This window comes from Euleptes europaea, chromosome 8 (assembly GCF_029931775.1).
Source record: "Euleptes europaea isolate rEulEur1 chromosome 8, rEulEur1.hap1, whole genome shotgun sequence".
NCBI classification, from domain to species: domain Eukaryota; kingdom Metazoa; phylum Chordata; class Lepidosauria; order Squamata; family Sphaerodactylidae; genus Euleptes; species Euleptes europaea.
Window position 1 is genome coordinate 71,882,212 of NC_079319.1, and position 14,744 is coordinate 71,896,955.

Here is a 14,744-nt window from a genome sequence, read left to right on the forward strand (position 1 = left end):
TCCTGGAAAAAATAGGTATGCATCATTACTAGTATCCATTTTGACTAGTAGCCACGGATAGCCCTCTCCTCCATGAACATGTCCACTCCCCTCTTAAAGCCTTCCAAGTTTGCAGCCATCACCACATCCTGGGACAGGGAGTTTCACAATTTAACTATGTGTTGCGTGAAGAAATACTTCCTGTTATCTGTTTTGAAGCTCTCACCCTCCAGCTTCAGCAGATGACGCCGTGTTCTAGTATTATGAGAGGTCCACTTTCCTGAAACATGGAGTGGGTGATACATTGGTCAACATTGCTCTGAAGAGCCACATATGGCTCCCGAGAGAACCACACGTAGCTTAGGGTATGTCACAGGTAGCCTGAAGGGACAACAGGGGAGGGGAGTCCAGGGAACATCTGTCAGCTGAGATCTGGGCCAAGTTTGTTCTCTCTGCTGTTAGGTAAAGGTCCCCTGTGCAAACACTGGGTCATGCCTGACCCATGGGGTGATGTCACATTCCGACATTTACTAGGCAGACTTTGTTTACGGGGTTGTTTTCCAGTGCCTTCCCCAGTCATCTTCCCTTTACCCCCAGCAAGCTGGGTACTCATTTTACTGACCTCGGAAGGATGGAAGGCTGAGTCAACCTTGAGCCGGCTACCTGAAACCAACTTCCATCGGGAAAGAACTCAGATCGTGAGCAGAGCTTGGACTGCAGTACTGCAGCTTACCACTCTGCGCCACGGGGCTCCTTTTAATCTGCTGTTAGATATTTAAACATGGGTATAGCCAAATGGCTCAACTCATGGCTGGCAGCCTGTGGCCCGTCCAGGACTGGCCGAGGATGGTAAAGGTTTTTTTTGTCTAAATTATAATACATTTCTTTATCTTTGTTAAGCCACGTTCAGTCTGAAATGGGAAGAAAAGCAGGGTAGGAATGCTTAAATAAAGAACTCTGAACCCCTTGTTGCATATAGCTGAGAGCATCAATGAGGTGTAATCAGAGCTGGCCTCCCTACCCTCTCTTCTCTTCTTTGAGAGCTAGTGTGGTGTAGTGGTTAAGAGCAGTGGTTTGGAGTGGTGGCCTCTGATCTGGAGAAGCGGGTTTGATTCCCCACTCCACCACATGAGTGGCGGAGGCTAATCTGGTGAACCGGGTTGGTTTCCCCACTCCTACACACGAAGCCAGCTGGGTGACCCTGGGCTAGTCACAGCTCTCTTAGAGCTCTCTTAGCCCCACCTACCTCACAGGGTGTCTGTTGTGGGGAGGGGGAGGGAAGCTGATTGTAAGCCAGTTTGATTCTTTCTTAAGTGGGTGAGAAAGTCAGCATATAAAAACCAACTTCTTCCTCCTTTTGTCACATTACATCTGGGGGTTCTGACTGCTTCCCAGGCTACAATGGCCCTATACATTGCCTCTTGTTTTAACAATTAAGTTATTAGGAATAAGGATACTTTTAAATAATTTTAATGTTATAATTATGGTTTTATTATGTTTCTATTATACTGTATGATGTCCACTGCTGTTAGCCACCCTGAGCCCGGGGCCTCGGCTGGTGGATTGAGGGCGGAGTATGAATTTAAACATAAATATCATTCGCTCTGCCTGTGTCTTTGCTCACAAATGAAATTTAGAAGCTGGGTGGGCCTTGGGGCAAGAGATTTACATACAACCCTTCAGCTCCTTCTCAATCCTTCAAGATTACTAGCTTCTAGGTGACTAACAGCATCATAATATTTTTGGTGCGTTATCACATATGCTAAAGTTACTTCAGCTGAAAATGCATTACTTCCTGGTAAGCCACATCAGGTTTCCTCTGCTCCAAGATATTTAAAAAGCTCTAATGTGTCAGCTAGAGATAAAAATTCTGTGAGCACTGGACAGATGTAGCTGCTGATGCGAGCATTATTTCCAAACCATGCAAGTAGTTCTTTTGCAAAGCAGTATTGCTGAGATATAAAAAGATATCTATGTTCACCATACATAAGACAAGCGGAGTCTAAATTGCAGCTATGTTAGGACAAGCCAACTCTGACAGGGCACCCTGTTCTCAGTCAGATTTGATGAGCAATTTTAGTTATGCAAAAGCAAGCTATACTAAATATGAAGAAACACGAGTCGGCACAGGACGGCATCTCCCTATTGCGTAGATTCATAAGCAAACACAGAAGCACCAAAAACTCAGTGAAGACACTGAATACTTCTCACTAAACACACTAAGTTGTCTAAGTGGTTGTCTAAGTGGTGACTGTCAGGCCTCTGCCTGCTTGCTGGAGCAAAGGCTTTTGACATGAGGTAAACCAGGTTCTGGCTACACGTCAAGTCCTTGGTTCTCATGCCTATGAACATCTGTGTACAGTTCCACTCATCCTGTTTTCTTCAGCTGTGGTAATGTTTAGTCTGTCTTCCTGGGAACTGCTTATCTCGGGGTTGCTTAGCAATGTTTACCTTTTCAGTCCGTAGTGTCTTAAGCATGTAACCTGCCTATATTCATCATTACTAGCCTCACCTGCGTTTAGGCAGTCATTCCTTAATCTGTCTTTTTGCTCCTAATAAAGTAGTACTGCTTCAGAGCTACCTGCCTGGATGAGTTTGCTTATGAGATGCTAGGGACAGACGCCTGACAGTGACAAAGATCCTACATGTGGTAATCTTCAGCACCACATTGGACAAAGTTAACAGAACAGTAGGAAAAAGTTTTGCATCCGACACACTTAGGTCAATAACCTTATGAAGCTCATTGTTAGGGCTTTTTTTGTTTTTTTTGGAAAAAACACTGTCCTGAAATGCTACTAATCTTTTACAGCATCTGAGTTTCTTTGAAGGCCAAAACAGTTTAAGAAGGGCTCCTACATTGCCAATGTAGTTTGATTAGGTCTTAAATAACGCCTCAGGGAAAATGGATAGAAAGAACAGCAGATCTGAAAAGGAGCACTTCATTTCAGTTTCTAGGACCAGTAGTCAGGTTGGCAGCTGGGAAAGGGTTGTGCCCAAGACTGCAAGGCTAGATAGATCAATGGTGTAAAGTAGAATGGGACAGCCACATAGCCCTTATAGATGGCATATTCTGCAGCCACTATATTAACTCAATCTCCAACCTTTAAATTTCTTTCAATGGTGTCAGATAAACTGAAGTCTTTAACATTTGACTGAACTGAAGTATCACCTACCATAGCATGCCAACAATGGGTGGAGATCAGTTCATTAAGGGGCACACATCAGATAGTGGTCAACACAAAGCCAACATACACCCCGTGGGTGTGCGTGTCATCGAGTGTGTGTAGTTTTCAAGACAAGAGACATTCAGAGGTGGTTTGCCATTGCCTGCCTCTGAGTTGGCTGAGAGAGTTCGGAGGGAACTGTGACTGGCCCAAGGTCACCCAGCAGGCTTTGTGTGTATGAGTGGGGAATCGAACCCAGTTCTCCAGATTAAGAGTTCACAACTCTTAACCACTACACCACACTGGCTCTCTTACCACCACTTAACAGACAATGTAGATTATAAAGAAATTTAAGGGAATTTAAAAAAAGAAAACGCTGGAAAGAATGGCTAAGGACACACATCACAGTTGCTTGAGCTTATATTATGCACATAGTTATGTGCTCTGGAGTATAAGTAGTATCATCCTTTAGAGATCTGTCCCATGAGAGTGGCATTTGGTTTCCTTAGAAATGCAGCCAACATCTCCCAGAACGATGAGTATCTTAAGAGCTTGAGCTGGCTGCTGGTGGAGTAAGGGGAAAAAATTACGCAAGCCTTAACTTTGGCTTGCATATAGTTTCTGAATGAAAGACTTCTGAAAATCCACAACAAAAAATTAAATACTAGGTCTGTTGCAACCTGTACCAAGGAAAATATACCAGTTCAGTGGTGACTCAGAACAGTGTCAGCTATGAATGTAAAATGCAAGCCCCATATCTCAGAGGGGTTTCAGAAGCTATTTACTCAAGCATCTCCATGCTCAGGTAGTTAAAGATAACCCAGACAAACTACTCAGGTTATTGCCGATACATTTATGCCTTTTTAAGGGCCAATATCCTTCACCCTTTGCAAATTTTAGAATTCTGAGGATATTGCATCCTACCTTTCCTCCTCCAAGCCCAGGATGGTGTACTTAGGCTATTTTAATACTCAGAGTCTTGCGAGGTATACCATGCTTAAAAAAGGCAGTGACAGACTAGGCTACCTAGACAGCTTCATGACAGTGCTAATATTTCTTCTTTGGAAATTCAGCTGCCTGGTCTTGCTTTATTAAGGAGGAGGCCAGCATGGGGGAAAAGAGGAAATATTACCCCCTTCCTCTCCTGCCATTTTCTCACTGAAAAAGTCACCCCGCGTTGCTTTTATTGGTGCTGGAAAAACCTACAGACAGCAATTTTCCTCCTGGTTGTTTTCCCCTGGCACAGATAAAAGCCACTCCCCGACAACTGAGGAGGCCCCCCATGAGGAATCAGCAAAAGGGGAAAGGGTTCAAATTCCCATTTTCCCCATCCTCTTCCTTGATAAAGCAAACACAGGCAGCTGAATTGGGTGGGGAGGACAGAATACATTGCAGTGTGTAGCTGAACTCTCTGGCTGGACTGGAAAGCAGTTTTAGGACAGGCAGTAAGACAGTTATTGAATACTCCTACAGTCATAAAACAACTAGGCGTAGTGAAAGGCCTTTGCATGTAAGGCATAATTAAATTTCAGTGCTACTGCTAACTATACTGGAATGGCAGACTCATTAGTGACACATTGTTCTTAAAATTATTTATGACCATCAGAGGTTTCAAAAGCTGTCCCTGGAACTTATTTGGATCCTGACCTAGCAGTTAGTTCCCTACAGATTATCAATTCATAGGACTGCCAACCGGCAGGTGGTGGCTGGAGATCTCCAGCTATTACAACTGATCTCCAGCTGATAGAGATCAGTTCACCTGGAGAAAACGACCACTTCGGCAATTGGACTCTAAGGCATTGAAGTCCCTTCTCTCTCCAAACCTCACCTTCCTCAGGCTCTGCCCCCAAATCTCCAGGTATTTCCCAACCCGGAGCTGGCAACCCTATCAATTCAAGACATAGTCCCACACATGCTAATCGGTGAGGTGTAGTGGTTACAGCATAGGACTAGGAACTGGGACAGGCAGGTTTGAATTCCCAATCTGCCACAAGAAGTTGTTGGGAGACCTTGGGCCAGTCTCACACTTCATCTAAACTAACCTACCTCACACGGGAGTGTTGAGGATAAAATGGAAGGGAGGAGAAAAACGTAAGCTGCTTTGGATGCTCACTGAAGATAAAGGCAGGATGTAAATTAAGCAATTAAACAGAATTTTGATCACTAAAAATCAGCCCAAAGAAGGTTCCAGAGCATGTTTAGGAACTGATGCCTTTCGAAACGTGAAGGCAGCCATTAAAGAACTGACTAAAAACTGAAAAGAAGATATTCTAGAGGCAGGATATTCACCAACCGGCATCTGTTTGCTTAAATACAAGATGCTATAGCAGTTTTACCATGACTCAAACTGAAATCCCTATTCCTTACTGTAAGTTTCCATTTTAGAAGTTAGAGCATTTGAAACAGACATCTCCTTCTAACATTTTTTTTACCACCACCACAGAAAACAGAGAAGTTCTAGAAAATCGTTATTACATTCCCGCACAATACTTATTGCATCTCATGGTTCTGGCTTACAGTAGGTTATTGTCAGTGGCACACTTTAAAGCACTCCCTTTGGCAGAGCTTTATGGCAATTTGCAGGCGTCCTTGGCAGCAGAGACAGTTCGTAAGTGGAACCCAGATACAAGAATCACCCTTTTAGGGACGGGGCAAGTTTTATGACAAGCCAAAAGCCTCTACCGTGGTCTCTGTCCTGGCTACCTACCATATTCATTCTGCGGATTACCACCTTTTAAATATACCAAACGGTTACAGAAGCTGCCGCTACATATATTTCAGCAGCTTTGAAAATTCGTGCTTATGTGTATTTTGCTTTTGCATTATAAAAATGTTACAGTAGCTGGATCCATTGGTTTTTATTTAGTAGTTGTTTGCGTTGTACCTTCCATTTCTACTAACTTTATTTATGTGAGAAGCACTTAATATATCTTTAGTTGCTATGTTTTTTTTCTCCACTTTTAGTGCTGTGTGTCTGTTTAAGTGCCGTCAAGTCGCTTCCGACTCATGGCGACCCGATGAATCAATGTCCTCCAAAACAACCTATCTTTAACAGCCTTGCCCAGGTCTTGCAAATTAAGGGCCGTAGCTTCCTTTATAGAGTTAATCCATCTTGTGTTGGGTCTTCCTCTTTTTGGAGCAGATCCTGAATAAAGTATGCATGGACAACTTTGGTGAGCCTGTAGACACTTCTGGAATTTTGAAAAATGGTAGTAGGTGCCACCACAAAATGGCTGCCAAGGGAACAATTACAAACATTAAGAGATTTCAAGTCAAGCACCCTGCTTATTTTGAGGGGGGGGATTGCTAATTCCAGACAGGCATTCTCTGCAAACTCAAAGATGATAAATCCTGGGTGGTTCTTAACCACCTCCTGCTCTAGTGAGATGTGGGGTGGGGGGAGTCAGAATTGGCTCTTTGCTTAGGAAAAAGGACCCTTTGGAGGAGAAAGCGGGTGCCCAGAAACGCACCAGTGAACACAATGGTGACCATGGACAACACATTGGGGAATGTTGTCCTGGGGGAATCTAATCCTACAGTTTCCCCAAAACATTATATGCAAAGACTTCAGTTTAAGTAGCAGTAAGAAAAATTACATGTAGAAAAGCAAAGCGAGAGAAGCCTGAATGTTGAGGTTTCTTTTTTAAACAGTGTAGATTTTAAACACTTTGTTGGCAAGACACCTACATCAAATTATTTCCAAGAAGAGGTGAATAACGGAGAAAAGGAAATGGGATATAGCTAAATCTCCCTTTTTTCTTGAATACAAAAATCCTTGTGACAAATGACTTACTTCCAAGCAGAGCCTTTGGCTCACCCACATGTTTCGCTGCTCTAAAGTTTAGAAAATGCAAGACAGCTGCAGGCTTCTTCAGGTATTCTACCTAGGCCTTTAGCTAGTAAGAGCCTCATTCCATTGAGTCACAACCAACTCATGGCAGCCTCGTGAAGTTCCACCTCATGAGGTTTTCAACGCAAGGGGCGAGCAGAGGTGCTTTGCAGACTTCGTCTGAGTAGCATCCTCAGTCTTCCCTGGTGGCATCCTCAGTCTTCCCCATCCAAGTACCAAACCTGCTCTGCTTCCGCGATCTGAGGAGCGCAGGCTAGTCAGGGCTGCTACACCTCCTTTACTAGCTGAAAACAAAAACAAAATCTTAAGGAAACAACCGAAGCTCTTTTAACAATTTCCAACTTTGGAAATATTACAGACAAGTTAGAGAGAAGGCACATATCCAGCAACAGTTTGATTCACAACCTTACTGGAATTAAGAAAACACATTAAAATACTGACCAAAATAGCATCTTTTTTTTTTTTTTAAAGGAAGCATATAGTTTACATTTAGCCAGAGTTTAACAGTGTTCTGGAAGTTGTTTATGAGAAGGCTAACCCAACAAAAGGTGCTCATAGGTTATTGGTTGCATCTTGTTTGGATCTGTAATTAAAAAAAATAATAATCCATGTAATACTTTTGTTAAGACCAACAAAAACAATGCGCAACTTCCATATTCTCCAGAACTCTTAATCAGGCTGGATGTTAACCAAAAATAGGGGTGGAAGCTTGTAATTTTGCAAAAGTATGCAAACTGGTTATGGTGGTGGCGTACATTGGCCTTCTGGGAGAAAGACATAAGAACTGAAAGCATCCTCTGAACACATATATGCTGATTAAATAACTTTCTATCACCAAAAGCAACACATATGTCCTTTAAAAGGCTGGCAGCCAAGGAAAAACATGGTAGTCACTGCAATTATAACACATACTATGCAATTATAACACATACTATGCAATCCTGAAGGGGGAAGCGAATGCTTTCAGGAGCCAGCGTGACCCCACGACAGCATTCGTGCCACTTGCGTCATGCAAACTGGCATGGATGCCGGCATAGGGGCACTTACGCCAGCCCCCTTGGACTGAGGCAACAGCACAGCCCTTGGACGCTGGCACAGCCTCCCGCCGGCATTCTCCCATGCAGCTTTCTAACCTGGTTCGTGCTGGGAACGCCCCCTAATGCAACAGCGTTGCTGCACCACCATTTCTGCTGGCGCAGCATCACTGTCTGCAATGGGGCCTTTCCCCCCATTTTAAGGTATTTTTTGTTTTGAAACCACTTTTTCCATCATGGCAGCCAGGAAACCTCTGTGGAAGCGCCCCACAGCACTGTCCCTGGCCGCTGAGGTTCCCAGCAGTGCTCTGATTAAATAGTTATGCCTGAAGTTTGTTCCATTTGGCCAGTTATGGTTTCCAAAGTCCATGGTCAAGTCAAGTTTATTAATACGGTCAACTGACCAATCACGTGCCAACACACCAAAATTTCCAGAAAGTTCATGGTCAAAACTGGTGGACAATAGACTATTAACACTGGGCATCCTTCTGGATCTGCACACAGGCAAATTAAATCTAAGGTATTACAACTTGATAGTTGGAGCACGTGTTGTAGAACACGAAGAGTATGCTCCACTTACTATTAAGGCCTCTCAGTCCTGAAATCTTTAACTGCATACTGTAAGTTTCTAATGGCCCCCAAATATAGAATTTTAATCTCTAGGGCAAGATTAAATGCTTTGCCAATAGGGGAATTGTCAGGTAGACTCCAAGAGATCCCTTTTGCAAGCCGATTTTGTGAATGTAACTCAGGGGACCTAGATACAATTTGGCACTTTTTCCATTGACTGTAAGAAATACAAAGTGGCCCGCGAGAAATGGATCTAGAGTTATATTCAAAAATGGAGCCCCGATACAAAGCAAGAACTTAGAATCATAGAATCATAAAGTTCGAAGGGACCACCAGGCCATCAAGTCCAACCTCCTGCACAATGCAGGAAATTCACAACTACCTCCCCCCACACACCCCTAGTGACCAGAAGATGGCCAAGATGCCCTCCCTCTCATCATCTGCCTAAGGTCACAGAATCAGCATTGCTGACAGATGGCCATCTAACCTCTTCTTAAAAACCTCCAGGGAAGAAGAGCTTACCACCTCCCGAAGAAGCCTGTTCCACTGAGGAACTGCTCTGTTAGAAAATTCTTCCTAATGTCTGGACGGAAACTCTTTTAATTTAATTTCAACCCGTTGGTTCTGGTCCGACCTTCTTGAGCAACAGAAAACAACTCGGCACCCTCCTCTATATGACAGCCCTTCAAGTACTTGAACATGGTTATCATATTCCCTCTCAGTCTTCTCCTCTTCAGGCTAAACATACCCAGCTCGTTCAACCTTTCCTCATAGGACTTGGTCTCCAGACCCCTCACCATCTTTGTTGCCCTCCTCTGGACACGTTCCAGCTTGTCTACATCTTTCTTAAATTGTGGTGCCCAAAACTGAACACAGTACTCTAGTTGATGTCTAACCAGAGCAGAATAAAGCGATACCATCACTTCGCGTGATCTGGACACTATACTTCTGTTGATGCAGCCCAAGATCGCATTTGCCTTTTTAGTTACAGCATCACACTGCTGATTCATGTTCTGTTTGGTCTACTAAGACCCCAAGATCCTTTTCACACACACTACTGCTTAAACAAGTCTCCCCCATCCTATAATTATGCATTTGATTTTTCTTACCTAAATGCAGAACTTAACATTTGTCTTTGTTGAAGTGCATTTTATTAGTTCTAGCCCATTTCTCCAGCCTGTCAAGATCATCCTGCATCTTGGCTCTGTCTTCTACCATATTTGCTACCCCTCCCAATTTAGTATCATCTGCAAATTTAATAAGCATCCCCTCTATTCCTTCATCCAAATCATTTATAAAGATGTTGAACAACACAGGGCCCAGCACAGATCCCTGAGGAACTCCACTAGTCACTTCTCTCCAAGCGGACGAAGAACCATTAACTAGCACTCTTTGGGTACGATCTGTCAACCAGTTGCACATCCATCTCACAATATTAGAATCTAACCTACATTTTCCCAATGTGTCAACTAGAATACTATGTGGAACCTTATCAAAAGCCTTACTGAAATCTAGATAAACTATGTCTACAGCATTCCCCTGATCCAGCAAGGTAGTAACTTTCTCAAAAAAGGAGATAAGATTAGTCTGACATGACTTATTCTTGAGAAACCCATGCTGGCTCTTAGTGATCAGATCCATCCTTTCTAAAAGCTCAAGGAAGGACTGTTTGATTATTTGTTTGAACACTTTTCCTGGTATAGAAGTCAAGCTGATGGGTCGGTAGTTACCTGGATCCTCCTTTTTCCCCTTCTTGAAGATGGGGACAACATTTGCCCGCCTACAATCTTCTGGCACCTCACCTGTTTGCCAAGACTTTTCAAAAATAATGGACAGAGGTTCCGAAATTACATCTGCAAGTTCTTTGAGTGCCCTTGGGTGCAATTCATCTGGCCCAGAGGATTTTGTTTCATTTAAACAAAACTTGTAGGCAAGTTGCTAGCAGATGTTGATCCAAATGGGTCCTTGGTGGTTGCAAAATTCTTGTCTATGGCATTAAATGGTATGACTTTAAATTTTAACTTGTATTCTTATAGTTAAACAAGAAATCTGAAATGAAAAGTTACATGTGATTTCAGTTATTTAGTTGTTAATTTTTATACTATTATTATTTTTGCTTGTGACATGTTGGTCTTTGAGCAGTAAATAAAATGGAAAATTGAATGGTTATGCCGGAAGTCAGCCGTTGGCCACAATTTAAGTACCTGCGTACTGTACTATTTTAAGACAGGCTACCTATTTTATCACTTTGGGTCTGAAGTACCAGCAGGCTTGTGGAACAGCCCCCTGTGTTCGGAAAGAAGACTATACCAAGGGGGGCTTAAGGAACAGCAGCCCCTTCACCTCCGCTTGAGGAAGTGCTCTTTCGGCCATCAGAAAACTAGCTTTGGACCTCGCCCTCTGTCTGAAGTTGACCACTGCACCCAAAATTGAATTTTATCCACCCAATATTATATGGTTGGCAATATAGTCTGCTTAAGAGTCTGCGTGGTATAGTGGTTAAGAGCAGTGGTTTGGAGCAGTGGACTCTAATCAGGAGAACAGGGTCTGATCTCACACTCCCACACATGAAGCCAGCTGGGTGACCTTGGGCCAGTCACCGCTCTGTTAGAGCTCTTTCAGCCAAACCTACCTCACAGGGTGTCTATTGTGGGGAGTAGAAGGTGATTGTAAGCTGGTTTGATTCTTCCTTAAGTGGTAGAGAAAGTCGGCATATAAAAATCAACTCTTCTTCTTAAGTTGATTTCACATCTTTGCTACTGTGCACCGAATTTTGAAATTCTATTTTATTATAGAGCAAAATGCAACACTGCATGAACGTGACATCTAAGCGGGATGCTCTCCTACAGCAAGTGGAAGCTTTGTATTTTGAAATAATCAACTGAATTTCCCAGCGCTCTTCAAAAATAAATATTACGAGCAGCTACTTGGTCTATTTTGTTTTAGTACCACTCAAGTTCAAGATATACACATAGTGTCAGTTGGAAAGAACACGCACAATAGCATTTCAAAGTACATGAGAACAGGTTTCCCTATTTTTACGTGGTTGCTTATTTGTATTTTAAGGATCTATACCTCTTCATAACTGAAACATGCATAAAATTGATTTTGTACTCAGATGATAGAAATTATAAAATGTAGTTTAAGAAGTAGGACTGCCAGCCAACCAGCAAGTATCTAGAGAGATGGGGACATGGAGGTGCTTTTGGCTTTACCGTAGAGTTTCTGGCAATTTCCAGAGAAGCATGACATCATGTCTGGTTTTCCCCAGAAGTGATGTCATGCTGTTACATCAAGAGAATTTCTTTATTTGTCTCCTGCCAGCCACCAGAGCTGTGGCGGGCAATGGGAACTAGGGGCAGGAGATCTCCCACCACCAGCAGGTACCTGGCAACCCTAAAACTATAGTAAAATGAACATGTACCTAATTTGGCACCCTTTTTGAGAGTGAAAGAGGAGCTTTGCCATATACAAGAGACTAGGAGGGCAATCCTATGAGCAGTTAATCCAGCCTTATACAACTGAAAGCAATAGGCTAGACTGGAAAAACCCTGCATAGGGTTATACTGTAAAACTCTCCTTCCTTCATCTGCTTCCATTGCAGAAAAGAACAAGCCATCTTTATAAACATTGATCAAACCTTTCTTCATATGTTCTTAGTAAACCAAAGTTCTTCTTTCCCTTACTTTATCCTGGGATGGCACTCTTCAACTTCCTTACACCTATTGGATCCAAAAAGTCTTGATTCCAGCATGTAGGAGTATGAAGAATTGTTTTTAGTTCTGAATAAGATTGTGATGAACTACTATGAGCCCTCACTTGGATGGCCTGGTCTAACCCAATCTTGCCAGACCTTGGAAACTAAGTAGGGTTGAACCTGGTTAGTATTAGGATGGGAGAACACCAAGGGTTGCCCCGCAGGCAGGCAATATCAAACCACCTCTGCTTGTCTCTTGCCGTGAAGACCCTATGGCAGGGGTCTGCAAACTGCGGCTCCCAAGCCACATGCGGCTCTTCGGCCTGTTGAGTGCGGCTCTCCGAACTTGGTTCAGAGCCCCTGCTCTCGCGCCCGCTCGCGCCGGCAGCCAGGCTGCTGAGCCGGCGCGCCTGAGAGAGCAGGCGAGCGGGCGCGCTGGCTCTCCCCCCCCCGCCACCGTGGAGAATGGCCAGGTCCCCCTTTCCCTTGCCCTCAATGGTTGGGAGGCTAAAGCCTCCCCTCCCCTCTAGCAGCATGATTGCTGGGCGGGCGGCTCGGCGGTTCCTGCCCCCCCCCGCCTATCAGCTGTTGGGCTTCCTTTGGTAGACCTGGCCTCCGGCTGAGTCCCATTGGGAGGCCATGTCTACCCACTGGCTTTCTTGGCGGTAGACCTGGACTCCGAGGAGGGGAAAAAGTCCCCCTTCAGAGGCCAGCTCTACCAATTGGCTTCTATGGGCCTTCGGAGGCCAGGTCTACTGCCAAGAAAGCCAATGGGTAGACCTGGCCTCCCAATGGGACTCAGCCGGAGGCCAGGTCTACCAATAGTCTTTTATGGCAGTAGACCAGGCCTCCAGTCGAGGACTCCAGACGGGGAGGGGGAAATGGCAGGGACTTACAATTTAATTTTTACCAGTAAATAAGATCACTATTAAGTATGATATCAAGTTTTATTCAGTGTACCTATAGTTTAATTAAGACGTAAAACTTTAATTAAAGTTTATTAAGTTAATAAACAGTGTACCTACCTATATAGTTTAAGTTTAAGAAATTTGGCTCTCAAAAGAAATCTCAATCGCTGTACAGTTGATATTTGGCTCTTTTGACTAATGAGTGTGCCGACCCCTGCCCTATGGGGTCACCATAAATTTGCTGCGACTTGACAGCACTCTCCACCACAAACAACTGTGGAAACATTGAATCTCAGGCAATTGGCTTTACCTCCAAGCAGAAGGAGTCTCAACCGTCTCATCCTATTCTTTTCCCTGTTCTAGACATAGCCCATGTACCACCTTTTGTGCTAGTGGTAAGCTTTTCTTGTTGAAAATGCTTTGTAATGTCCAAAGGATAGTCTTGGAGCTTACAACGAGCTCAGTTCAGGACATTAGTGTCTTGATTCATACCACCCTCTCCTGGTTTTTTAAATTACTTGTAATTACTTGATTGGTCTTTGTATCTTCTAATGCTTAAATGAACAGGGAAAAGAATAGGTTGAGGCGATTGCTAAACTCCTTGAAAAATTTAACATTTGCTATCAATCCTTTTTTGTGCTTGCTCCACCAGACTAACACAGATTTTCCTCTGAAAAGAAGCAAGCCATTATGGTATAGTGGTTAGTCTCAGGCTGTTACCGCACTTGTACTCCCAGCAATGTATTAAGAGTTTGAAAATGTTATAAAAAATACTGTTCACACTTTGTTTGGCCCCTTTAGCCGTGAAGATGTCTTCCAACCATTTATAAGCCGTGGTGTCCAAAAACCCTTTTAAAGCAATGTTTATAACATTTTCAAACTCTTAATACATTGCTGGGAATACAAAGTGCCGTAACCCCCTCAGATTAGGACCTTGGAGAGTCAGATGCAAATGCTCTGTCATGGAAGCTTGTTGGGTCACCTTGGCCCAGCAGACATTCCGTTTAACCTACCTCACAGGGTTGTTGTGAGGATATGACTGAGGAAAGGAGAATGCTGTAAGCCATTTTGAGTCCCCACTACAAAGAAAACCAGGATAAAGATGAAGTAAAATTTAAATAGGCTTGTTTGTCAAGGCCTCTCGAGAGTGAAAGTGTTGTGATGAATTAAAAGCTAAATAAAAGATCTGAGAGACTTTAAAATACCATCCACTTTTGGAATACACTGTATTAAAAAATTTCAGGCTGAAAGGTATGAACACAACGGCCAATTTGCATACTTCTCCCATCTCTCCCCACCATTCAAAACCATTAATGGAATTAGCGCTATTTCTTGGCATGCTCCTTACATTTTTACAAAAAAACTCATTAGCTCCTCCTTTGTACGATCAACTTCCTTCATAGTGATTCTTTTCACCTTACCCACTGAGTGCAAATTTCAGTTTCTATTCCACTTAGCTGGAATTACAGATGCATTTTCCTTTCCTTTTATCCCTTAGAAGCTCCTTGATCAATTGATCTTGAGCAGCATATATCTAGTGTT

General features: G+C 43.3%; 1 protein-coding gene across 1 annotated transcript in view; it reads right to left on the minus strand.

Moving 5' to 3' along the window:
- Nucleotides 1–14,744, minus strand: part of E2F3 (E2F transcription factor 3) — a 41,485-nt gene that overhangs the window by 19,685 nt on the left and 7,056 nt on the right. The gene's annotated exons all lie outside the window — the stretch shown is intronic.